At 36.6% G+C, this 26290-nt stretch overlaps 1 protein-coding gene and 1 long non-coding RNA gene across 2 annotated transcripts in view; one reads left to right on the forward strand and one right to left on the reverse strand.

Annotated features, from left to right (window-relative positions):
* Nucleotides 1–12645, reverse strand: part of LOC5578005 (protein spartin) — a 33119-nt gene extending 20474 nt beyond the window's left edge. The window contains exon 1 of the mRNA XM_001656693.2: nt 12485–12645. The gene's annotated coding sequence lies outside the window, so the exon portion shown is untranslated. The remainder of the gene's footprint in view (nt 1–12484) is intronic.
* LOC110677893 lies at nt 5782–7009 on the forward strand. Its single transcript, XR_002501262.1, has 3 exons — nt 5782–6450; nt 6528–6626; nt 6693–7009. It is a non-coding gene; the product is annotated as an uncharacterized LOC110677893 (long non-coding RNA).
* Nucleotides 12646–26290: the final 13645 nt, after the last annotated feature.

Raw genomic sequence — 26290 nt, forward strand, 5'->3', positions numbered from 1 at the left:
TTGAGAAACAAAAAAGTTATCGCGATTTGAATATTTTTAAAATATGAAGCTGCCGGTAGATGGGTTAATATGGGGTTATAGTACTGCAAATAAGTACGAAAATCCCAAACCCATTTTAGCCTCATGATGTTAGTTTCTGATCTTTTCATAAGCACTGTGCCATTAAGAAAATAACATAAAAAATATAAGATTTGAAACTTCTCAAATACTATCCAAATTAGCGTATTTTTCAGCACCATGGGGCAAGTATATTACATGCCTTATAACAAGGTTTATCACATGCGAAGCCCTCTACTAGTTAATTCGAATAACTGAAATTGTGTTGTTTGAAAGGCGGATAAGTCACTTTTGTATCTAGGGGTCATGCACAAATTACGTCACGCTGCAAAGGGGGGGGGGGTTAATCCATGCGTGACAAGCCTTACAAAATTATCGGAGGACTCGAGAAGCAGACAACCGGTAACTCACTGGTCACTCGCTGATCGCGACTAATCAATAAAATGTTCAACGCAAAAGATTGTCAGGTTCTCAAGATACAAATCTACAAACAAGCTCTTGAAAATTCGAGGTTTGATATCGATGCATCTTCACCTATTAAAAATATTTCCTAATAACTTCTTGCATCATTATGACCAATTTAAGTACGATTTTCAAGGTTTTTCGTGGACAATAACTAAAATGACGTTTGAGACAGTTTTGCAATTATGCGTATATCATATGTCATATATGCTTATTACAGCTCTTTTGAGCAAGAACAACTTTACCTTCCAAGCCAAGGTGTTCAAATTGTTTGATCTTGCAGTTTGTCCCGTAGGTTCAACGCAATGTGTGTCGGTACGAAAACACATATCCATGAATACTTCTTCTTCTTCTTCTTTCTGGCATTACGTCCCCACTGGGACAAAGCCTGCTTCTCAGCTTAGTGTTCTTACGAGCACTTCCACAGTTATTAACTGAGAGCTTACTATGCCAATGACCATTTTTGCATGCGTATATCGTGTGGCAGGTACGAAGATACTCTATGCCCTGGGAAGTCGAGAAAATTTCCAACCCGAAAAGATCCTCGACCGGTGGGATTCGAACCCACGACCCTCAGCTTGGTCTTGCTGAATAGCTGCGCGTTTACCGCTACGGCTATCTGGGCCCCATGAATACTTCACACAAAATAAAAAAAAATGTTCTGGACCCCCCGACCGATTATTTTGATTTTGGTCGCAAATGAAAGAGCAAAGTCTAATTGTTTTTAGTTCGAAATTTCAGACTTACCTATTTTTTTGTAATAAAGTTCATCCACACAGACACCGTGAAATCACTCTATTCAGTAAAGAATACCATTATGATTACATGAAAATATTTAAAAAATTTACACGGCTTAATATATAGAAAACTTTATAGCCTTCTGGAAAGATAATGCCAAAATTATACTCTAGGCCTTGGAAGGATCTTGAAAAACAACTAAAGTTGACGAAGATACTCGGTAATTCACACATTTTCATGACTATAATCATTAAGGTTTGGGGTACTGAAATTACTACAATTTAATCAAGCTTATCATTCTACCGAAAATACAATGTTTCCATATTCCATTTTTGTTTTTCATTTGTGGTTTTGTATACACATTGCGATTTTAACTGAAAGCCTAGAATCCACCATTATTTTTTCCCGAATCCACAGAGACTGTACCATCAAGTTGTCTAAGCGGGTTTTGTAATTCCTAACAGTTGTCAATATCTTTTACATAAAAATTATAAAGTAAGGGACCTGTATGAGCCTTGGTATAGGCCCATGTAGTTATTCCTAGATTTTATCAGTTGAGGATGAAGGTCCTGTGTTTCTCGGACAAAAAAATTACAAGAAAGTATTCAATATTCCAGGTAGTACAATATTTTACGGGTTTCTGACAATGTTTCTCTTGACGCTGAATTAAAATTACCCATAATATCTAAAAAAAAACGAATGTAATCTTGGCAATGAATCATCTAGTCATGATTTCATCTGGTGCATTTTTCCTTTTAGACTTGATTGAGAACGATTTAGTCTAAATTCAACTTCATAATCTATGTAAGTCTTTTTAAGTATTTGATGCAGAAGTGATATTTGTTGTCAAATTCGAGTAATGTTACAATTTTCTGGAGTTTGTAGAGATTTTCATACAACTATACTTTCCTATGCTTGGCGTCTTCGTCTCATTTCGTATCAAGGGCCCCCTTCAAGAGATCAGACCCGGGCCCCCCGAAGCCCAAATGCGGCACTGTCTGTGGGAATTGTTCAACAGATCGTCAACAGATTCTTCCAAGAATGCCTTGAGAAATTAGAAGTTTAACCTTTCAGTCGTCGCGCGGTTTGCTAGTCAGAAACACCACGCTGATGCTGTGACGACTGAAGTGTTAAATAAGGAAATTATAAAACAAAACCAGTTTCGCAGTTGGTTTTAGTTTGTGCCAAATCTGTCTAAGTGAACTGGTCAGAAAAAGGATATAGATGTTGATCAAATTTTGAATTGCTGATAAAGTTGATCTAACCAATGATTTTGAAGCTTTCTCAATCTTTCATTAACACCCGCATGAAAACAGTCCCTTTCAATTTGCTAGGATTCAATCAATTTGAAAATTTTCCTGGGCTTTCTTGGACATAAGATAAAGATTCTACCCATGGTTTGCGCCTCTGATACTATGCAATAGATACTAGAATGGGGTCTTTCTTAGCCGAGTGGTTAGAGTCCGCTGTTACAAAGCAAAACCATGCTGAAGGTGTCTAAGTTCGATTCCCGGTCGGTCCAGGATCTTTTCGTAATGGAAATTTCCTTGACTTCCCTGGACATAGAGTATAATCGTACCTACCACACGATACACGAATGCGAAAATGGCAACTTTGGCCTAGAAAGCTCTCAGTTAACAACTATGGAAGTGCTCATTGAACACTTAGCTGAGGAGCAGGCTCTGTCCCAGTGAGGAGGACGTTAATGCCAAGAAGAAGAAGAACTAGAATGTTTCATTAGATTCCATACGCATTAGATTATTCCAATCATCAACTAATAGTACAATTATCGATAAACAATTAATGTACTGTTGAAAAAATAAACAAGTATTTTTTTCAAAATATTTCTAGACAAACTTTAGAGGAGGGCCCAAGACCCTTTTTTACATAAACGTTCTTGTTGAGCCCGCATTACACCATTATCAGGAAGATTAGTGTTAGTTCTTCCTAATAGTGATATTGGTGAGCGTGACCGAGTTAAATTGGGCTCAACTGCGTCTTGCAAACCCATTGTTTACCAATGTCGATGTGCTTTCTTCTGATTTTCGTCCAGATTGGTTCGAATACTTTTTTACAAAATCGCTTTTTTGTAAAGAAATCATGATCAAAGCCGTGGCAAAGTAAGAGTTAACCTTCATCCAACCAACATACTTTATGGAAAGGCAAAAACCCCTAAGGCAGAATGCCAAAAGGAGATACCAAAAGGTATAATTTCAAAAAGCTACAAAGTGGAAAATATCATAAGATTAAAAAAAAACAGAAAGTACAGAAAGGCAAAACATAATCCAGGGGGCTGCTGAGCATTTGAGAAAAAAAAACAATATAAACAAGTTAGAGATGTAAATAAATTATAGGAATGCACTCAAAAAAAAAAAAAAAAGGTCACCGAGTTACTAAAGTTTATGCATTTTCAACTATTTTCTATCTGCCTCTTTTTCATTCTGCTGTGATTTTTTTACTGTTTACTGTGGTTCAAGCTTAGCGATGCACAGTAGCGCATGGCCGGACAAAAAACTTGTGTTCTCAGAATCATTTCTTTACGTTTCTATAGACTTCTGTACTAAGTGATTGTTTCCCAAAATTTGATATTAATCAATTTTGTTTTCGATTTTTGACAGCATTGTAAGTGTGAAAAAGTCAACAAAATTGAATTGATTGTATTTCATCGACACATATAATTAAAAAATATAATATAAACTTTTTCAAACGTTATCAAAAATTGAGGTAATTTGTAGTTCTGCACTGTGAAAAAAAAAAGAAGAATCGGTTGAGAAACGGCGGAGATATAGCTCTCTGAAGTTGACCATATTGTATGGGAAAACGGCTTTGGTGCATTTTACATGTCCGATACTGTATAGTTCACCTAGAAAACCACAAACGGCTATAGCGAATCTTAATCGATTCGAGCTTCATTTTGAAAAGTAGTGATAGGCCTTCGATTTAAAAATTACCGTTTTGATTAACCGCTCTACCAATAGCTTAATTTTTTACTGCAAAATAAATATTCAAATCGTTATAACTTTTTTGTTTTCCAATATTTTTGCACCATTTTTTCACAAGTTCTCAAACAAGTCTTCTAGTTTAGGGATCTTTGTGAATATTAATAATTGGTGATCGGTTTTTGAAGATATTCCGATTTTCCTTGGGGCAGGGTTGCGATGGATCTTCTTCGTGAACAATGATCGACGCATCTTCGCGATCCAACATTCGCCAAAATTCATTATTCATTTTTGCGTCACGAAGAGCATCACAAAAAGCGAACGGATGCAACGCCGAAGAAGCAAAATGAACACACCGATAAGTGGTTCGCGAAGCCTTTCCACTCGTAGGATTCATTTATCCACGCGCTGTTCATTCTCGCGATTCATTGCAAGGTTGCTTCTTCTCGTAATGTCAAGCAAACACTCCACGCCAAGCCAGCCCACGCAGCGCATGTGTTAAAACTACACAGAATGAGGCAACCAATGCAGAACTGGCTGACTGAGTGAAAATTCTGGGTAGGTCGCACTCATTCTGTGAGTTGTCGACGTTTTGGCCTTCGGCTGTCCGGGATCGATGGAAACGGAACTGTCAATGATATCCCGCGTGGCAGCAAACAGTTGTCCGTTGGTAAGATGGGGAGTTTTCTGAAATGTTTTCTAGCGAAAAGCCGGAAGATGGTCGCAAATGCGAAAGTTTTTTCCCCATTTGCTTCCGCTTCGGCTATTCAAATGAAAAAATCTCTGAAAATCTTTAAAATTGGAATGTTATTTTTTTATGTTTTCAGAAGCAAAACAAAAATGGAAACGAATTCCGCATTCCAAGCATTCCTGCTCTGTGCGCCATTCACTCATTCAGTTTTGTTTACCACCGTTTGCACAAAACTGTGTACAGCCCCTTTGCACAGAATCTGTGCTGCACTAAAAGAGGCCAATTTTGTGCGCTCGGCACTCATTTTTGAGCGGAGCAAGTTTAGCGTGATTGTTGCAAGCCCGCATGAAGATGATCGAAATGAATATTTTCCTGTTCTTCGCGAAGAGTAGGCAGCGTGGATCGTACCGTTCACATTATCGAGCGATGGAAAATCACCCGATGATAGCGTCGGGAGAAACAGCGATCCGAAAATGAAACACGAACGAATGAAGCACCCGAACGGTTGTTTGTGTTTATTCGCAGATTCTGTTTTGATGCCTACGAAAATTCATCGTGCCTCGCGTTTACGATCGTTGTTCAGCAACATTGCCTTGGGGGACCGACATTTTTCATATAAAATGTCTTTGGCAGCCATTTTGTTTTTGGTCAATTTATTAAAAAAATATGTGGGCTATATAATGCCAAGTTATAAGGAGCTACTCTGAAAAAATCATACAAATCAATTAAGAATTCTTGGAAATATCTGATAATTACGATATAATGTTTTTTGATGTTTTTAGGATCTTTATTTGACCAACGTTCCAGAAACCTAAATGCTCATTATTCAAAAACAGCTGCACCAAATTGCTTCATGTTTTTCACAACATACTCTCATTAATGTATTGTTTCGAAGAGTGCCCGCATAGAAAAACACAATTTGCCTTACATTGAAAACAGTATTTCAATTCTAACTAATATGGTTAGAATATCACAAACTGTGCCAATTATGTTTGACAATTTGGAATTTTTGGCGTCGAACTGTAAAACACGGTTTAGGTAATTCATGCCAAACAGTGACAACATGCCACAGTGTAAAGGAACGGTTAAATTGTAATGTGATCAACATTTCCGATATATGGTAGAAATGTACCTTAACAATCTGTGGAACGGTATCCGTTTGAATTATAAATAACACACTTACACATGTGCATTTTACCATATATTACTTATTTCTAACAGTTCGAGAAACAGTTGTGGTCGTCAGTATTTGTGAACTTTTTGAAGCGTGCGTGGTTTTGTTTATTTTGTGAAAACGCGTGTGGATTTTTTTGGAGAGAACAGAAAAAAGTGCAGTTCTCGGATAAACAAATGGAGTTGTGGCCAAGAACCCTGCTGTTCCTAGGTGGACCGTCAACAGCCACCAGCTCATAAGAGTGCGCAACTAAATTGGAAAATAGAACCAGCATTTCCCGTATTTGACCACCACAGATCACTGTCTTCGTCAAACCCGCAGTGATAAAACCTCTGAAATAGGTTCCACAGACTGTTCCAGTTGAACGGATTTGGCTGTAATCGTGATGGGTAAGTGATTTGTTAACTATTTTTCTTGCAATCGAGAACATAAATATCAGCATTGACGTTCACTTGTTTTGTTTTAGTACGCAAGAGATACATAGAAGCTAGAAGTTGGCGCCGGCAGAGATGGGGTTGTTTGATTTGAATCCTGTGTTTCTACCATTGCATTACTCCCTGTAAAGGTAAATGTGAATGTTTGAATCAAAATCTGGATCTTAATTAATCATGTTCTTATTTTTCTTTTACAGCGAACCAAATGATTAAGAAGCAAACAGAGTAAAGAATGTGAAATTGTCGAAAATGCCACATAATAGTCCTTCGGATTTTGCTGCTTCTAACTCTGTGCTAATACTATTCCTAAAAGTGCTGAACTATTATAGTATAATACTATTACTAAATTTTAGTTTATTAGATAATGTGATAAGTTTAAAATGACTAAGAAAAATATAAAAAATATGTTTATCTAGATTTTATTTCTTTATAGTATCAACACAACACAACGGTGAGCATAGGGTTCAAAGACAATAACGCACCATAAACCAATAATAATACATACATTATTTGATTCATGCCATGTTTATAGTTACACTGTTCTTAAACTGCTTGCTAAATGGTAAAAGTGGGCGAAAATGGATAGTATATTGATCGTTCGGCAAATTGTCAACGAGAAATTTTGTTCGAGAAAATCGGCGTTTATAAATAGTTACATAACTTAACCGCCTATTCCCCATACTGTATTTTTCCCATTTACCATTCGCCGAACTGTTAAAACTGTTCGTTGTGTGGTTGATTTATTGTTATTTTTTTCTGTTATAAGAAACTGTTCAGATATTGTCACAAATTGTTGCGAACAATTTAGGAAACAGTAAGAATATTGTACCAATTTATGCGGGTGAATATCCGAATACGGTTAATATACTGTAGCCTGAGAAATTAACGGAGTGTTCTGATTATGCGTCGGTCCCCCAAGGAATTTGAGAATATCCTCAAAACCAGATGACCAATGATCAATATTCACACAGATCCTAAAATTAGTTTTTTGAGAACTTGTGAAAAAATGGTGCAAAAATATTGGAAAACAAAAAAGTTATAACGATATGAATATTCATTTTGCGGTAAAAAATGAAGCTGCCGGTAGAATGGTTAATATTACGGATACTTATAAGGTATGAGCGACCTAGTGAACCACGTATCGTATAAGAATGTGCATCCAAAATCACATATTCGTACGTAACCCAAACTTGGTATCGGCTGACGATGGGTCTCAAAGAACAACAAAGCCACTGTCGCTTTATATTGGCAAATAGTCACGAGTCTGTCATGTAACCCTCGGTGGTACAGTGGTAAGGTGTCCGTGTCATGATACAAAGGTCTCGCGTATGAAGCTTAATGATTTTTTTTTTATTTTCATTCACATTTTGTGGCATCGTACTTCGGATCGCAAAAAGTGTGAAAAAGTCGTGCCAAGTACGCATATAGTCTAGGTAATATAGCCTTTGAGTAGGTATACAGCCTTTTCATGCAGCCTATACGATTGAATTGATTCATATAGAATGATGTATAACAAAAGTTATACCTACCAAAATGTTGACTGGGGAAGTATTATTTATCAGAAAGCATATAACATAAATCATTTTGTATGACTCCTTGTTATCGAGCATTCACAACCAGGGCTGTTAAAAGTCATGAATTTCACGTGACTTTCACATTTGAATATTGCTAATATCATCCTTTCTCGTAGAAAAAGTCATCGGAAAATGTTTTTCTCGGTGACCTTTTTCGAAGTACTATCGGTTGGCAATATTTGTTGATACCGTATTTCACATGGAAGGATGCTATACGCATTTTAATTTTTCCAAAATTTTGACATTTAACAACACTGTTCACAACACTTAACTTTTGAATTGTGGGTGAAGAGTTTGATTCCAAAACATGAATAATTTTAAATTAATATAAATGTGTGGAGTTTTCATGATTTTTATTCTGGACGCTTCCTTATTTTTGCCTAATATTCCGAGCACTGTGATTGAAATTCGGGACAGCTCATGAAAATCATAAATAGAAGCGTCAAACCATTAATTGAAATCGGCAAACCGCTAAACAGGCATCTAAGGCAGTTCAGCTTTATACATTTTTATAGATATCTATGGAAAATATTGACTATAACGAGCCTCGAAAGAAAGAACATTTGAACGGAAAAATTGAAACATTTCGTGTGAAATGTTTCTCTTATTAAGTAGAGTGTCCGGAATTTTAAGCTGTCCGTAATATGAACCAAAACGGTATTTTTTTAAGTTTTAACATGTTAAGTAAAACTCCGTTGTTTTAATGGGAAGTGTATCCGGAATAAGAATCACTCACTAGGGTAAATGATGTATTTTGAACAGTATGGCAATCGCGATCGATTTACTGCATAAGATACTAAAATATTATTACGTAATGTTACTTATATGCTTAATGTACTTTGAGTTTCTGTGGAGAAAAAGCTTTATACTGCACTAGCTTCCGAAATATCGTTTTTGAGTGGCCCGTCCGTTATACGTTTCAGGCACCAAATATACATTTTGGACACCTTCATGGGAATATAATTTGGACAGGGGTATTATCTTAGTATCCATAAAATGGTTTCTTTAAATGACGATTGTAACATAAAATGTTAAAAGTTTACATGTGACTAATGATTTTTTTCGCTTATTGGATGTGTATCTTAGTGATAATTGATAATTTCATTTATTACAAGCAAATATCACACTGCGGAACACGTTTCTGTCCCGAACGCCAAAATATCGTTATTTACTTAATTTAGAGTTGCTAAATCCATTGCCGTTGTCAATATCTATCATAGCACGTCTAGTTTTTGGGCTGTTGAAAATGCAAAATTTGACTATTTCAACCAATTTGCATGCAAGTTTGTCAACTTGTAAGGTAATTTATTTGCTTAATTTGGCACAAAATTCAAACTTTATGTGTATAACAATACGTATCAACAAATATTTTCGATGCTCAAAAGTTATTTTTTGATGGTTTAGGAAAGTAATGTATATTGCCATAGAATAGAATGTTGAAAATACGATTAAATCTGAATTTAATCTAATTTCAACCAAGTTACATATATCTGATATGAATGTTTAAGTCCAATTTTGCATGCTTGGTGGATTAGATCACAAGAAAACTGATTAATTACTTTAAATTTTATGTAAACATCAATGAAACTAATGTAATCCTCTCAAAATTTGAGCTCATTTGGATGAAGTCTGGAACTGCACAAGCCCTTCAAAGTTTGTATGGAAAATACTATGGGAAAAACAAGTTATTTATTCAATCGGTCATAGTGTTTTCCCATATGCTCTTGAGGGTTAGAGCTATGCTGATACTGTTAGATACATTAATCAGCTACAACTTTGCTGAAGACCGTTTTCAAATCGTACGTCTTAGTAATTAATTATTGATTTACAGATGTGTTTAGAGTAATAGTAGTGAAAGCCGATTTTCATACAAAATATTCAACTTTGGGATGCTGTAACTGTATTTCCCTGTTAGGAATTGGCATGAAATTGTGGCAGAATACTACAAATATCATCAATTTCAGTATTTTTAGTATCACCAAATTTTAAATTTTTCACCGTACCGGTTAAAAAAATTAAGTACCAGGTGAAATCACTCAATATAATAGTAGTTTTAATAATTCAAACATATGCTCTATTTTGATTTTTAAAATTTTTATTCAATCATCGTTTCAACAATTTCCACCCAAGCTAAAAATGTGTAAACAAATCATTTTTTTACAAAATTGTTGTTGAACAAAAAATTACAAAAGAAAATTTACTATTATTTTGTGGGATTTCACTTGATGCTTAACTTTTTGACCGGTAAAGTGAAAATTTTTAGGTTTGGCGATAATAAAAATGAAGATATTTGTAGCTATCTGCCAAAATTTCAATTCAATCGCTCACAGGGAAACAAAGTTACAGTACCCCAAAGTAAAGCATTTGTATGAAAATCGAATTTCACTACTGTCATACTGAACACAATTGTACTGCGTAAATTATGTATTTTGGACAGGCTAAGGATATGTCCGGGAACGGCGATCGATTAGCTGCATTAGATACTAATATTTTACCACATAATGTTACTTATATGCTTACTTATATGCTTAATGTCTTTTTTTAAAACCTCTATAATAAATAAAAAAAAAATGCTTAATGTCTCGTTGTACTTTTAGTTTTTGGGGAGAAAAACCTTACAAACTGTAGTATTAACTTCCAAAATAGCGTTTTTTGGCGGCCTGTCTATTATACATTTCGGACACCAAGTATATATTTTAGACACCCTAATGTGAATATAATTTGGACAGGGACATCATCTTAATATCCATACAATGGTTTCTTAAAAAGACGATCATATTATGAAATTTTAAGTGTTTACATGCGACTTATGTGTGTATTAGTGATAATCACTAATTTCATGCATGCATGCGACAATCCAGTGTGTTTTATCAGACGGCCAAATTATATCAACTGGACAAAAACCATAATCGATCTTGGACATCACCTGATTTATTGCTTATTTACTCATGTTAAGGTTTCAAATGAGCTAAAATTTTATACATATTTTTTCATATTGCCACTATGTATTATACTTTCTATCAATGCCATTTCTGAGCGCTATTGTTGCATTTAATGTATGTTCTTGAAATGCATATTCTCTTGAAATCGTAGGTTTCACAGATGTTCTGTTGATATGTACAATTTACAATTTTAATAATTTTGAAGCCAATTTGTAACTGTTATGAAAATGGTCATACAGTCATCCCTCCATGAGTCGATGTTCCATTACTCGATATCGACTCATGGAACCATACTTAAATCATAAAATCATGGTTACTATGATGGTCCCTTCAAACAGCTTTCCAAAGATTAGCTGTTCCATGACTCGATATTTCCATGAGTCGATGGTCCCTTCAATATCGACTCATGGGGGTTTGACTGTAATTATTAAGTAGCATAGTGTATTCATAATGCAATAGATGATTTCTCATACATATATTCCTCACCATCTCATTGGAAATGAGCATAGAACGACTAACCTGTCCAAATTATATACGTTACCCTATCCAATCGGAAACTCTTCAACAGTGTTCTTTTAATTTCTGTCCAGGCAACATTGTTGCAACACGCATAAATCGTGGTTACTATGTTTTACTGCATATATCCAGTGTTGCCCGCAGAGCACTGCCCATAACTTCATATTTGTCGCATTCGACATTTTTGACGATTTAGAAATAATACTGTGGAGTATCGAGAAATCATAAATACTTTCCATAAACTTAATAAAATCAATTAGCGATAAAGAGACATCACAAATGATTCTACATTTCAATCCACAAAAAATGGCTACCCTATCCCTTTGGCAATCATTATCAACAAGTGGTGCCTATCGTAAACTAAACAGACATTCATTTTACTAATTCATTCTCTATCTACATCGAATCAGAACTGAGAGGGAGTTGGACGATAACGCTGACACCAAGCAAACATTCTACGGTGAACACACTGGAGCATGACACTTGAAATTCGATAGTAGTCATACATATGGATTCAGGTTTGGCTGCATTTTTCATTAACATTAGTCAGCAGCCAAACAAATGCTTTTGAAAAGCTTCCATTGGTCATTAATCGTCATTTCACTATCTACCTAGTGAGAAATATTCAAAAATAAACATGACTAATTCGTCGTATGATGTTTATTATTTTAATAGCGCTTGAACTTTGTACTTTTGCATCGTGACGTGTTCGTGAGCAAACGTCACGAACGATCGTGATTAATATTCTACTTCTAATCATCACGGCAAGTGCACTTATTACTGTAGAGGGTACAAAAATCACCTATCGCGTGATGCATTTCGAGCCAAAAAATCAATTCGAACTGAACTAGAGAACGTCACTTTGCTATATATTGAAGCTATATATCACCACACAAAGTCAAGGACGATTTCTAATAGCTAGACATTTTAAATTGCACCAATCTTATCGATACTTACCGATTATTGTCTAATGCACGGAAGTGATATGAGATTCCGAAAGAGATTCTGGATTTGTTAATCTAAAAACACTGAAGCGCTTCACCACACCATAACTTTGTTTTTATCTGCGGAAGCCAAATGAATACAAACGACCTGCTCCGTCGCACGATGGGCAGAATATGAAATGAACTCAAACAGTTTGAAGTCTCTCTCCCCCTTATACCGATCGGTTATATGGTATTTGTGTGGTCATGCTCTTTGAAGGGTAAGTAGCCTAAAATGCTTCCGCTACTCATGGAAGCACTCTGATACCGTTACAGTAACATTTGTTCCAAACCGTATTTAGTGAACCCAAAACATGGTCTTGGAGGAGCTCCTCGAGGAATTTCTAATGATTAATTCTGAGAAAACTTTCATATTGAATCTCTGTAATAATCCATGAAAGCTCTGGTCTTATAGGAAATCCTGAAGAAATTTTATAATTCAGTAATGAGAGAATTCTTGCAGGAAATCTTTAAGGAGTTCTTGGAGAAATCATTAAAAGAATTCTTGGAGGAATATCAAGAGGATTCTTCGCAAGAAACTCTGCAAATATTCTCGTTGGTGTCCGTATGTAAGGTATCTACTCATTAACAGAAAATTGATTCCAGTATGAATGGGTAGAAGGGTGGTTCAAAATTCATAAGAGTTTGAAAATCCAATCTCCCATATCTTTCTTGCCATCCTTACCATAAACATAGTGTTCTGTGAAATTTACTGCTTTCTAGGTGTTGATTCAAAGGTAGCCCAAAGACGATGTAGCTTTGTGTGGAAATTACTAAAGAGAAATTTTGAAAAATGTTCCAAACACTTTCGTACTGGAGTGTAAGTACGAACTTATTATCTCATAGTGGAAACTCATTCTTCAAACCATAATAAAGAAGTTTGCCGAAAAGAGCAAGTCCATTCGACGGATAGGAGAAGAGACATTCACGAGTTTGTTTGCTATTATTTAGCTCTATATGGGATTATAGTCCTGCAAATATCTACATAAAAATAAACAAACAAAATTAACTCGAAAGGGTGTTTTTACTTCAGCAACATGCATCATTAAGGTTTGAAAAATGATTTTTTGCAATTCCGTTGCAAATCAATCAACTTTTCTTTGAGAAGTTGATCAACATAACGGCCTACTTTTCCTACCAAAAGAAACAATGCTGAAAAGTTCTACTTTTCAGCACTCTTTTCGGTGCTGAAAAGTAGAACTTTTCAGTACTGTTCTGGTAGGCGTCAACCGAATAAACCAGTGTCCTAGTCTCTTCATGCGCGGCCAAGACGGTGAGCCAAGACGAGTCGTTCTCACCTCGGGTAACGTGAGGCGACTAATGTAAATCAAATGGAAGTGAGTCGATACCTGACCGACTCGTTTTGCCTTACATGCCGCACAGAATAAGCACAATTTCATCTAATTCTTAAGTTTATTCTACGTCTGGCGTGAGGTGAGAATTGTCGGTGTCCTATAGCGAGGTGACAATTTACACGGCGAGTCACTTCACTAGAGTCTACATCCGTCGTGTGATCATGCTTCGACACAGGTCGGTGATTCTGATGTGGGATCGGATCGTCCAGCATTTGTAGTCAGCTGCTGTCTGTGTTTTCTTACCTGTTCATTCCTCAAATAGGGAATATAGATCTGCATACTACCGCTGGGAGCGAGAAAATTTGTGACATTCATGGGTACTACTGTGTCACAGCCTACGTGATTGCAAAATACTGAATAGAAACTACGCATGGTTGTGGGCTGGGAGGGAGGCACCGATACTACACACGAAATATGACACAAAGTTATTTCGAACTGCAAGAAAACTCCAGCTTGCCAACGACAATCAAGGCAGACTTGATGAAAATCGGTAGTTTTCTTTTGTTGTGTTCCTTCGATCGTTCTGGACAAACGTGGAAAAAGGGCCAAAGTTTTCTATGCATTTCATTTTCGTTTTTATTGAAAAAAGTAAAATGATGCGTTTTTGAATACTTTATATTCAATCAGAATAGAAGGTGCTATTGTGACATTACTTTTGAATAAGCATGAATAGCTTTTCAATCGATTTTTTGTCACATTTGATAAAATGCAAAAATGTGTTTTAATCGATTACGCGCTTTTATCATGTTTGTCCATTGTTTCAGATCTGGGCTCACAGTGACTGTTCGTGACAGCAGAATGTCGGCTCACCTTGACGTATATAAATTTCGTATTGGTTTCTCCCTCCCAGGTTGTGGGTTCTCTTGAAATGTTTTTTTGCGCTTTCAGAGTTTATCCAGTTGAAACGGCATTTTTCGAAATAACAAAAAATGTTGTATGCAACTTGTTGCAAAACTCGATTTTTTTAGCACTCGTTGTATTTATCCAATGTACAACTCGTGCAGAAAAAATCATCACTTTGCAACTTATTGCATAAACAACTATTTCACTATGAAACGATAAATTTGTACTTATATTACGTGTTTGAAACATTCTTCAAAATTTCTCCATAGTAATTTCCATATAAACCTACATTGTCTTTGGGCCACCACCTGAACCTACATTGTCTTTAAACCACCACCGGTTGTGGTTGTGGTATCTCTTTTTGCTTCGTAGTCGCGAATTGGCTCCGATAGTTCTATCCGCCACAAGAAATCGGGTTGAAGTTCATATTGCCACAGACAACAGATGGTTATTAGACTGATGCAAATTTTGAACTTTTTGCTCCCCTATGCTTAAACGATGTCAATTATGATGAAAATGATCCTCCCAGAATTTGAAGGGATTCTGATGAAATTTGGTTGTGCACACGCTATTTCAAGTTTATATGGAAATTACTATGGAAAAGGCAAACCTTTTGTGTTCAGTCCTTTTACTGCTTGTCATAATAATCTATAGAAAAGTGAACACACTGATCTCATGTGAAAACTTCCCAGCTACAACTTTGCCGAAGGCCACATTTTGATGGGACGTATGGATAATTTGTTATTATTGATAACAAAGTCTATATCATGCTGAGATGATCATTCAATTAATTTCAGAGCAACACTGCTTTTTTGCTGTGGACCATAGTAGCCTGGATTACTTTGATCTATTCTTCCCACCAGGAGCACCACTGTTGCCTGCCGAACAGTTGGTGAATCATGCTACATGCAAACCAACTCTATGAAGATGAATAACAATTTTTCCTGACGTCCGATCAAAAAGTGGTCTTCGGCAAAGTTGTAGCTGAGAGGATTTCACATTAGAAAAATTTCCATTCACTTTTCCATACATTATTATGACGAAGAGATAGGGGGCTGAACCATAGTAATCTCCATATAAACTTCAAATGGCGTGTGTACAGTCAAATTTCTACCGAATCACTTCAAACTTTGGGAGGATCATTTCCATCATAATTGACATCGTTTAAGCATAGGGAAGCAAAAACTTCAAAATTTGCATCACTCTAATGGTTATCCTAGAACAAAAATTGTCTGAAAACCTATGTAAATATTCACATTGAAACTCCTTGCAATCACTAGCGCCGCCAGACAGAAAATTGCGTCAATCAGTGGTGAATATCAGTATTTTGAAATATTTCACTTTCACCACTGACATCATCATGGGAACTTAGCGATGATAGCGCCACCATGATGTTGCTACTTGTGTTGCCATTCAAAATGACCATTAGTTGTCTTACACAGTTTTACAATCGGACTTCAACGTCTATTATCTGTGATATTGCTGTGTGCGTTTGAAATGCAAATCTGGACAAACATTTGAAAAGGGCTCAAGAGGTCTTGAGCCTTTTTTCAGAAACGTTGCTTTTGAGCCCTTTTTAGCCCGCCCACGCAAACTAACACTAGTATCCGAAAGATTGATGCTACACTGAGAACAGCGTTGCAGTTGAAAATATTATATTAGAGGGTTAAATTAAATACACAACGCCACATGATTTGTGCAGACTAAATTTGCATTTATTTCAAATATTGTGTGCATTCAATTTTACCATGGTACCATTTCGACAGTAAAAATTACCATATCATGGTTAAAAACTTGCAGCAAGCCAGAATCGAACCGAGGATCTTGCGATTGTCAAGCGCGAACGCTTACCGCTCGGCTATCGATGCGGTTGGATTGAGAAGGACCAAAACGCAAATAAAAAGCGTTCTTGATAGCTCAATCGTGATTGGAATAGTAAATTTAAAAACTTGTTCATGGTTCTCATTACTTCAACGCTTGTTTCAGCGTAGCTCTTCCTGATAGTGGTACCATGGTAAAATTGAATGCACACAATATTTGAAATAAATGCAAATTTAGTCTGCACAAATCAAGTGTCATTGTGTATTTAATTTAACCCTCTAATATATAACTGCAACGCTGTTCTCAGTGTATTGCTGAGCGTGATCGAGTTGAATTGGGCTCAACAGTGTCTTGCAAAGCCAATGTTTACGAACGTCGATGTGCCCTTTTGAAATGTTTGTCCAGAAATATCAAATGCGGGAACACTAAACGCGGTAAGATATTTCACAACAAATACGGTGTCAACGATAAATTTTTCATACTAGGGCGGCGGTGATTTATATAATCGTTGCTATGTGCCCTTTGATTGTTTTGTGTTACCGCATTTGGAGGACGTTTAGCTAAACTTTGCATCTCAAATGCAAACAGCAATATATTTGCCTTATAAAACCAACATTTCTCGATTACTTTTTCAAATCAATGTAAGTAACTTTCATACGATTTGGAGGAAATTTCTTAAGAAGAATCACAACCTGTCTTCTTAAACTGTATTAAAATGAACCAACTTTTTAACATTTTTTCGCCGTGTACATCGCTTAAATTTTGCATACAACCAGCTCGCATTAAAAAAAACTAGGTAGTTTGTATTATTTCCCACAAAAAAAAATATGACAAAATGATAAGCCGTTTTATTTAGTTACGTTCGACGTTTTTGCACCAGTGTAAAATCGACTCAGATAGTGTTTTGTTTTGATTCGTGGTTAAGTCACTTTGTCTCTCCAACAGAGCGGCGAAAGTAGCGCACGGTGCCCCGACAGACCGTTATTATGTAAAAAAATTGTCCATCAAATCTGAGTACAGGGCTCGATTCCTGAGGTCATTATGCACCTCTGGACCAATTTTTAAAAAAATCCCTAGGCGGAATCTCGAGAAATCCTGATTTGAAGTTTTTGACTTAAAATTTCAATATAATTTATATACAAATTACACAATAGCGCCGGGAAAACCTAAAAAATATCGCTCAAAAAGACGACCAAACTGTTCTTAACTAATATATAATTGTTATAGTGGTTATATTTATAAATATGTTTAACTAACTTAACTAACCAGATTGGTTTGAGTATGTTTTTATATGGCTTAAACCAGTAAGTTTAGTTCAATTGAATGAAATCTAAAAAACTAAATTTCAATATAATGTTGTTGTTATGTTCGATAAAAGTAAAACTTTCAATGGTCAATATTATTTATTAACAGCCCATTTTTCGACTTTCACACTACGTGACCAGCCCACTGAAGTCTGCCGTATTTATTTTATTTGAAAATATTAGCTTCTTTATACATATGGTACTACTACTCTTGATGTATACGTCTAGTTTTCCACCGAGCATTGTCCTCAGTACTTTACGTTACAATTAACGTATTCTGTATACTTAACCACAACAGGGCTTTGACTACACGTAGAGCATCATTCCCACATGCCAAAAGTGTTCCAAGATTAACATAGTTATCAACAACTTCATAAAAAAAACCCCAATAAGTACTACTAAAGTTTCAACATCACTGGGAGTCCTAGTTCTTGTCTTACTTAGCTTGTTACCATGTAATTTGTTTTTATACAATTCATTGTCATCTGTTTATTAATTTCAAGGTCGCGTTCGACTCAGTGACGCAAATCTATCTGTGGCAGGAAATACTTTAATATTAACTGGGAAAGCTGATTTAGCTGATATATACAATCAAGTGTATAGATTACATACGAGGTGTTAACTTCGTTTGTGATATTACATAAATTATAAAAAATGCCTTTCGAAATTTACTAGTCACCATTACATTCTAATGTATATACTTTTGCAGGCTTTGTAGGCGATGACTTTATTGGAATCGATCGCAGCGCAGTTGAACGGGCTTTCACTATCTTGAAGACACACAACTAAGATAAGCTTGTGATGCCATTCAACCTACCCAAATGTACATGGTTGCATGAAGAGAAAGAAGCAGGTTCAGTTGTGTTGTGGCTGAGGCAGTGCTTGAAGGGGATGTAGTTGAAATTGTCGAAGAGCCTTGGACGTGTGACAATTATGTCTCCCGTGCAGTAAAAACACTTGTTCTGGCTACGATTATCAACTTTTACGGATTACGTAATTAGCTTGAGAACCCGTTACTTGCAATGGCAAATTACATTTCTACACTGTTGCCTAATAAAAGCTTATCTAACTTCATCCATTCTCTCTTTCGTAAATAATTTAGCAATAATAAACACTACTGTAATGTTTCTATCTTACGATATCGCGATGCTTTATCATAGAAAGTGAACTGAAAAGTGTTTCGAAAATAAAAATCAGTTTTCAATTATAATAATAAAAAAATACATGATAGCAGGGCAAGAGAATGAGAGTCCAAGTGATATTGAAACTCGGGTAGAACTAGGCATTGAAATTGTTGAAGACTTTGTAAATCTTAGAATACTTCCGACATGTGACAATGATGTTCCCCGAGTAGTCAAAATCATGTTGTGGATGAGAAAACAGAATACGTTAATTTTAACTTTACGTTAAAATTAACGTATAGTAACTTGACGTATACATCAAGAGTAGTACAAGACGTACAAAGAAGCAAATAATAATAAGAAAAATAAATACGGCAGACTTCAGTGGGCTGGTCACTTAGTGTGAAAGTCTAAAAACAAGCTGTAAATAAATAATATTAACCACTGAAAGCTTTACTTTTTTCGAACTAAAAAACTAAAAACTAAACCAGTAAATTGAAATTGAGTTTTTTAGATTTCATTCCATTGAACTAAGCTTACTGGTTTAAGCTATATAAAAACATACTCAAACCACGCTGGTTAGTTAAGTTAGTTAAACATATTTATAAATATAACATCCATAACAATTATATACTAGTTAAAACGGCCAAACGTCTTTTTGGACCATTTTTTTAGGTTTTCCCGGCGTTATTGTGTAATTTGTATATAAATTATATTGAAATTTTAATTCAAAAACTTCAAATCATGATTTCTCGAGATTTCGCCTAGGGATTTTTTTAAAAATTGGCCCAGAGGTGCAGAATGACCTCAGGAATCGAGCCCTGTACTCAGATTTGATGGACAATTTTTTTACATAATAACGGTCTGTCGGGGCACCGTGTAGCGGTTAGGTTGCGAAATTTGAGAATCTTACTTAAGCCGTTTTGTAAATCGGGAAATTGAATGTTCTAAAAGTGAAAAATTGAGTTGGTTTAAAGCGGAACGTGTAGTATTTCGTCTATGAAACACGTAGGATCGATAAAGTAAAATTGTTGACTTTTCTGACTTGAGACTGTTTGAATAAGTTATCGAGATTTTTTCAAATCAATGACGGATTCAGACCTCTTATTATTCGAAATGTTTAAATTATTGAAGGAAAACAAAAATGACAACAATGAGATGACGAGAGTTTACATTTTTAAATTCAAATTTCTTTATGATGAACTGCACAACTTGTGGTATCAAAACAATGTATTGGCGATTTTTGTGGCATGATTTGGGACATCAGGGATTTTCGCGACAGAATTTCAGTCACTCGCGATGTTCGCGCCTGGCATACCAAATCCGCGATAATCGCTAAATTCGCGACTGTTGTAACAGCCCTGCTAATGAGATAGAAAGATTTGTACTGAAAAAAATAAGAAAAAACAGCAAGTCAAATTGTCCCATAATGAAAAGTAATCGCATATTAGTCCCACTACAGATTTCCGCAATGAATCGTGTTTTGTTCATCTTTATATTTTTATCGGAAGGATATAGAAGTGAGAAGCAAATTGTGAAAGTTTCATTAAAATTTGAACACGTTACAGTCCTCTGGAATTTTTTGTATATTCGTATGGAAAACGAGTTTGGAAACTTCACAGCCCATTTTCGCAATGCCTTCATGAATTGCTCCAGTACAGTGCATGGACTGGTTTTAGTGGGTCGTCGTTGATGTGGCATCCTAACACTGCCTGAGTTATCTTCTCAGTCTGTTTGCAAATTTCTCCCTTAAAATAAATGCTATAAACGTTTCTAAATCACTTCCCTATTCGAAAAGATTCCTTCTCAGTTATGTAGGAGACATGTTGCATGAAAGTCATTTTGGAGTCCAGTATCACGTCAAGATCTTTCATAAAGCTTCCTCTGCTCAAGGTTTCGCTGGACAAACTGTAGGTAATCGTAAAACTGGGTTCTGATTTCTAGAGAAGGATTCTACAGCGCACTTCTTAGCATTCAAAACCATTCGATTCAGATCACACCAATTTGCAAATATGGGAAACTCTCATCGTTTTGTTTAGCAATTTTCAAGAATATTTCGAAGTCGTCTGTGTATGGTAGGCCCTTCAAAAAGCGTATTTAAATCGTTCAGAGAGAGGATGAATGAAAACGGTCCCTAACTTCCCTGAGGAACCCCCCCGGACCCAAAGCTGTCCGAGAGATGGTCTCCAATCTTTAGGTTGAGTAGGCGTTTGGTCAAATAAGAGTGAATCCAATCTAGAATAGCTCTCTTCTTATGGGATCTATGGTGGTTTTATGCGATATTTTGTCCTCCGACCCACAAAATTCTAGAATGTTTCAAGTTATTTTTACCCCCTTCATGGCTGTCATCATAATAACATTTCACGTTTCGAGGTTAATTTGCGCATATTCGTTATAATTTATTATACTAGCAAAAAACCTGCCATATGCCATACTGATTTTTGCGACCATACCTCACGACATGACACCGTAGGCGCTATGGGCGTAAGTGATCTGCTCCTTAAATTCTTCGTTCGTTTTTTTTCCTTCCTTTCAAATAATTTGCTTACTCAGAGTATATGGATAGAGAGTAGGGGGTATAGTGTTGTAATTGTAGATACCTTGCTTTAGCTCACAAAAAATGTCTTTCTGGGGTCCGCCCAATTCTTTCGTCCGCGCTCACCCATTCAGCGGAACCACACAAAACGGGGAAAGAAATGCTCTTACGGGTTAAATTGATCAGTTCTCGTTTTATAAACACGTGAGAAACGAATTAAAAAACTAGGGTATAGGTAGTTGTCACACAAAGAATCATCACCAGCCGAAAATTAAGTGTTAAGTACTCTCTCCTTCATGTTCTGCGGCACACAGTGGTTCAGAACAATCAACTGCAGTGTACGATAACTGCCTCGTACAGTCGTACGTCGTTATTGTGTTGCATAAGGTCGAGGTTACAAATATTGATAACATTTTCCTTTTTTTTGGTTTTTCGAATATGATTATTGTTTCCGAAGGGACTTCCGAATAGATTATGCTGCTGCCGATATTGGTTTTGTATATAAGGTTACCAGACAAACACACATTACGTAATATACTAGATGATCACTAGAAATGAGTGGATGCGTTGCGTGATGCAGTTTTTTTTTTTGTATGTATCGCGAGAATTATCAGTCGGGTTTTACTCAATCAGCGTAGCCGAAAGTGCTTCGATCATTATCATGTCTTTGTTTCTAGTCATCAGTTCCATTCCAAACAGTTTGATGGTTGCAGTCTTTTTGGTTTTGATTAAACTTCACACTTCACAGAAAAGAAACCTATATGCTACAATTAGCAGCATAGCATAGATTGGCTGTACATGTCAATGATTGCTACTCCGTGATTGATCGGAACTGGTAAGAATTGCACTTCGATCCAAATGAAGAAGGGATGGGATTTTTCGCTTACTCTCGAAGTGCACATTTTAGCAGCTCTCATATTGTTGGTCTATAATGGCGCCGGCCAAGTCCTTACAATCAGTTAGGATGGAAAAGGAATGTTAGGGTGTGATGATTGTTACTTCTAGCGAACGAGAATACCTCTGCATCGCCACAATCATCACAGGAAGGGTCTTGATTAGTGAGGGAGGAAAAGATCTGAGAGTCACCTTTGGTCGGTGATGCGATCCATGCATAAGGAGGAACTCCTACTTAAAACTAGTTTTGCAGATGAGATGAAATGTTTTTGGTAGAAGATTTAAAAAATACGTCAATATCCATAATGTCGAACCATTCAAAAGATGTTTTAATAATGGCGAAAAGAGAAAAATATATTTACCGTAAGGACGTCATTCACCGCCCATTTAACAGCACTCCAACATGTTAAATTCAGCCAAAAATCCGTTTTCAACATTTTACACAACTTTTTGCGTTATAAGCAAGATAAAAAAATTGTGTATGTACCGTTTTGATTCATATTACAGACAGCTTCAAATTCCGGACACTCTCTTTTGTATGGGAAACATTTCACACGAAATGTTTCAAATTTTGCCGTTCAAAAGTTTTCACTTTCGAGGAACGTTTAAATAAGCATTTTTCATAGATATCTATGAAAATTTATAATGTCCAACTACCCTAGACGTCTCTCTAGTGGTAGGACGATTTCATTTGATGATTTTACTTTTATATTAATGATTTATTTGACCTGTCCGGAATTCGAATCGAAGTGTCCGGAATATGGGGCAAAAGTAAGGAAGCGTCCGGAATAAAAATCATGAAAAATCCATATATTTCTATTTATTAAAAATTAGTCATGTTTCAGAATCGAAATCTTCGCCCACCATTTTGTTTGAGGAAAACCTAATATTGCTAAACACATGATTGAAAAAAAAAACATCAAACGAATCCCTGGAGTAATCTGTGAAATGATCGCAGGAATTACTTTAACATTGGCTGTAGTATTTCTTAGTATTGAACCATAATCGACCTGGTAAAAAATCCAGAGAGAAATTACCCGAGAAAACTTTGGAAGGACTAATCAGGAATCAGGAATAATCCCTGGATGTCATACAAGAGAAATTCCTAGAGGTACTTAATGAGAATTCCCTGGAATTCCTGGAACAGCTCTGAATAGTTTTCCTGGAATAATCCTAGGAGGAATCAAAAGTGCCAAGCATATGATCCGGCTCACTATACTTCAGAATATATTTTGTGGAAATTACAGGAAGCGGTAAAATGGATTTCCTGTAGCAAGTTCTGGAGAAATTGCTCTAAGTATCTCTTGATAAATCGCTGAATGAATCTTTGGACAAATTCTTGGGAGAATTGGAGAAGGAATCTTGAGCAGAATTTTTGGAGGGATTTCTGGAGAAATTTCTGAAAGTATTGCAGACCTAATGTCTTGAGAAGTCGCTTGAAGAATTTCTGAAGTTTTTCCATGAGGAATCTGAGAAGAAATTTTTGAATGACTCATGACATAGTCGAATAATAATCTCTGCGGGTATATCTGGAGCTTCTAGAATTTTGTGCTTATGATTTTCGGACTTCTCGTTGCTTCCGAGATTTCGGCTTGCCGGGACTAAAACAAAAGAAAAATCATTTCAAGCCTACACGAAAACCTTGAAATTGATTCTGATACATTTCTGGATATCAAGTTTTCAAAGCGAAACTATCAATCCAAACAGAAACTTCATGATTCGACAGAACTTGCAGATATTCTAACAAAACGGTAAGCCGGTAATTCCTGTTCATTTTTCATGAATCTACAACGTAGTATATTTTCGATAGTTACACTATACCTACACTTAAGACTCCCATAGGATGCATGACGTGATTGGCGACATAAGTGGATCTGGAGAATTTATAGGATGGAAGCCAGTGGGGATAGACAAGTAAACCAAAAGAATACGTTACGTTACTGGCCACGGACCGCTGTCGATGATCGTAGAAGTAGATCCGGAAGTAACCCAAGGATCATGCTTTTTGATTGAGTGACAATCTGCTAAAGAAAAACTTCAACCATCATATTCAAAATGCGGAAAACTTGCCTAACCGGATCAATTATTAGTCAAAATAATCGCCCTCTTGCGATTGAATCTAGAGAACATTGTTTAGTGCGTGTACACCGAATGTACGTACAATATGCAGATGTCAAAATGAACTTAAGCACTTACGTGAATTTCACGTAAGTGCGATAGGCAACCTCAGTAACAATTACCGAGTCACTATTTGGTGGTTATGAATGGCTTAGTGATCTTTATCTTGGTCAGGTGAAGTGGAGGTAAAATGAATTTGGAATGATCTACGTGATTTTTCACGTAGCAATGACGTTTGGATTATTTTGAGTGTAGCAATGACGTTTGGATTATTTTGAGTGTAGCAATGACGTTTGGATTATTTTGAGTGTAGCAATGACGTTTGGATTATTTTGAGTGTAGCACGAGCGTGGTATTGCTGGCGATAAGTGACGCCAAATAGACCACTTTTGATTTAAGCTTTTGGAATCCAAATATGGCCATGAAACTCTCGTTATCCAGTTGTAGATGAGGCGTTCGTGCCATCTACATAGATGCCCAGACCACTTTGGAGCTAGCTGGCGGAACAAGTTGATCTGGCAACCCATGAAAAAAATATGGGCCCATTCATAAATTTAGTGTCGCTAGAGGGGGTGGTGGATGTCCTCAAGAGGTTACAGCTCATACAAGCTGCGAATCGGTTGCTGATTCCACTTACAGCTCACCTACAACCGTAGACCAAGTTGATTCAATATGAGGCCATCCATTAAAAACATCACACTTTGAGTGGAATGATTTTAGATTGTGTGATAACGTACAAATGGAATCCACGTATCGAAAGAAGATTTTAAGCCTTTAATTTGTGCACTTGGATGTTTCTTTATTTACCTGGAACATCTGTAGCTATTACATCCAAAATGCAGGAACCTCGTCGAACCTGGGCAACAAATAATTAAACCAATCCTTTTCCGAGATGCTAAACCTTAATTAAGTGCTCGAACAGACGGTTTCTATAGATTAACAATCGGTAATGAAAAATAGGGGTAGTTTAATTTCCTTTTCTAAGCGCTCGAGACATTTCCCAGTTTACCAGAAATCGAAGCAAATGTGAAGTTTTATCAAAACCAAAAAGCCATCATCGCTTATCAATCCACAAACCTAATTTCGATAGTGATGAAACCAAATAGGTCAATAATGACAAACATCGATACTAATATTTGGCAGTATGGTGTTGTTGCTACTAGCTGCTGCTGGTCCGGCCCGCGGTGAAGCGCAAACCAACAAAACATGAAAGAACTGCTGCAATATGCCGCCGATGGCGTTGAAGTGCTCGAATTCTGTCACAACTTGTACATAATGTTGCTCCGATCGGCGGTCGAGTCACCCCGGGAATGATTTCCACCACCACCGTGGTTGTTGCTATTATTATTGATAAGGTCGTGATCGTTCGGACTGGACCGATAACTCTTGATAGTGTATTCGTAGATATGATTGCTGCTGAATCGGGATGCACCTCGTCCTCCCGATCCCACCCGACCACTACTGGTAAGAGGGTTTCTAACCGAACGTCGCCCTCCACCACCCACATCAGCATCGACAATCGGGGAAACCCCTGCATTCGCCGTGTAATGAATGGTGCCAAACTGCTGCTGAGTATGGGTAGCTGCCCTGAAACATCTTACCGCCGAGCAAATGATCGAGCACCACCGCCAGGAATGGGTAGCATTGCCACCACTCCCGCCACCGCAACCACCCATCGATACCGAGGACACCTTGGTAACGATATGCTGCCGAGCCTTCGGCAACAGCTTCGTTCGATTCGATTTATCGTTGTTGTTCCCATCACTTGCTGATTTATTAATTCGTTCG

Source organism: Aedes aegypti, chromosome 3 (genome assembly GCF_002204515.2).
Source record: "Aedes aegypti strain LVP_AGWG chromosome 3, AaegL5.0 Primary Assembly, whole genome shotgun sequence".
Classification (NCBI taxonomy): domain Eukaryota; kingdom Metazoa; phylum Arthropoda; class Insecta; order Diptera; family Culicidae; genus Aedes; species Aedes aegypti.